The sequence below is a fragment of the Limulus polyphemus genome, unplaced genomic scaffold, assembly GCF_000517525.1.
Source record: "Limulus polyphemus unplaced genomic scaffold, Limulus_polyphemus-2.1.2 Scaffold9143, whole genome shotgun sequence".
In the NCBI taxonomy this organism is placed as follows: domain Eukaryota; kingdom Metazoa; phylum Arthropoda; class Merostomata; order Xiphosura; family Limulidae; genus Limulus; species Limulus polyphemus.
Window position 1 is genome coordinate 9300 of NW_013674753.1, and position 2186 is coordinate 11485.

The following is a 2186-nucleotide window of genomic DNA, read 5'->3' on the forward strand; positions in this document are numbered from 1 at the left end:
TGTTTTTCTATATTAAAATTGTTACCGTTAATTGAAAAAATAATAGTTTATTTAAAAATTTATGTTCAAAACTACACCAACAAAGATATAATCAAACCATCACGTACGGTCCTAATGAAAGTCTTGTTCTTGTTGTGAGGAAAGTACTCTTATTTAAAATCGTGTTCTATTATAAAGAAATGGTTCATGCACAACGTTGGGAATTCAAGATCCTAATGAAAGTCTTGTTCTTGTTGTAAGGAGAGTACTCTTATTTAAAACTATGTTCTATTATAAAGAAATGGTTCATGCACAACGTTGGGAATTCAAGATTCAGACAATTAGAAAAATAACTGGTATGTTAGAGTACCTATCTAACCAGTCAGAGTGGCTACGTTTACTTGTTGTGATCCTATCTAATGAGTCATAGTAGCTACGTTTACTTGTTGTGATCCTATCCAATGAGTCATAGTAGCTACGTTTACTTGTTGTGATCCTATCCAATGAGTCATAGTAGCTACGTTTACTTGTTGTGTACCTATCCAACGAGTCATAGTAGCTACGTTTACTTGTTGTGAGCCTATCCAACGAGTCATAGTAGCTACATTTACTTGTTGTGAGCCTATCCAACGAGTCATAGTAGCTACGTTTACTTGTTGTGATCCTATCCAACGAGTCATAGTAGCTACATTTACTTGTTGTGAGCCTATCCAACGAGTCATAGTAGCTACGTTTACTTGTTGTATACCTAGCTAACGAGTCAGACGTTTACTTGTTGTATACCTATCTAACGAGTCAAAGTAGCTACGTTTACTTGTTTATCTAACAAGTCAGAATTTGGAATCAGTCCTTTATTCAAGCCAAATGTTTTTCAAAGAGAAAATAAAAACAATGTGAAAATAATGAACAAAAATAGTAATGTATATGAATAGTGATTTTGTTCATTGGCAACAAAAACTCCGAATTAGACTTTTGTCAGCACTGAGTGTTTCATAGTGTGAGGTGTAAACGGTTTAGGGTTACTATTGATAAAACCATTCATAATCAGCAACGTTACAAAACCATAATCTACAAAGAAATTATATGTTCTGAGAATCGTTATCAACACTTTGAAGCACGCCACGCAAAAGATGATGAAACTGAAACAAACATTTCAGATGCCAAGTATCTTATACGCAAATAGGACTGACCAAATTTAAGTAATAATAAAGACCTTCCAGGAAGTCGGATAACTATTCAATACAGACTTCAAGTCTTCGAGTAATGTAACGTGAACCTGGATTATATATTTATATCACTTTATAGGAACTACCGAAGTTATCTAATATATTTACCATAGGTTCGAACCTTGTTCAAGCAGGCGATATATTTAGTACCTATATGGCCGTTCGCAGTAACTTCTGACCAGACGACTGGACAATACCGTCGGGTTAGCGTTACGACTGGACGAATGACAGCTCGTTGTGAAAAGAAAAATTCAAATACAAGTAAAAATACCCGTCCCCAGTGACGGAAAAAGTTTAAGTTAATTTATCAATTTAAGTTATTTTATGGACTTTAAAAAAGTTAATTGTGTTGCACTCTTGGTTTCACTTATAGCTAAATCTCTAAGCTACTTATACTGCCTACCGTGATAAGTGATTGTTGAGTATTTCAGTCATGTTAAGAGCCACTCATTAATAACATACGGTAAATCTACATTTTTATTCTTTAAGTTACGTCACATTTTGAAATGTGAATGATAGTATGATTAATTACTAATAATTTAGTGTAGAATCTCCTGCTTGTGAAATAAAATTTGCCATCAACATTATTCATGTCTGTTATCCTGTCATTTCAAAAGTGAATGTTGATCTTTACCTGCGCGCGCAGCTTTTGAAACGGGAGACGGACGAACGCTCGGACAGACACTATAGTTTGCTAGATATATAAAATTCATAATATGAAGTTTTAGAGTCAGTGATAATCAGTTAAATTAATGTTTTATATGTTATGTTGTAGAGTCAGTGATAGTCAGTTCAATGAACGTTTGTACATGTTATGTTGTAGAGTCAGTGATAGTCAGTTTAGTGAACGTTTGTACATGTTATGTTGTAGAGTCAGTGATAGTCAGTTCAATGAACGTTTGTACATATTATGTTGTAGAGTCAGTGATAGTCAGTTCAATGAACGTTTGTACATATTATGCTGTAGAGTCAGTGATAGTT

General features: G+C 33.9%; 1 protein-coding gene across 2 annotated transcripts in view; it reads left to right on the forward strand.

Annotated features, from left to right (window-relative positions):
* The first annotated feature begins 1215 nt into the window (after window positions 1-1215).
* LOC111083339 (otopetrin-1-like) overlaps window positions 1216-2186 on the forward strand; it is a 15925-nt gene continuing 14954 nt past the window's right edge. The window contains exon 1 of one of the 2 annotated variants that reach the window (XM_022379811.1): window positions 1216-1466. The gene's annotated coding sequence lies outside the window, so the exon portion shown is untranslated. Of the gene's footprint in view, window positions 1467-1653; window positions 1669-2186 lie in introns of those variants that run through there. The other variant, XM_022379810.1, reaches the window with a different exon arrangement.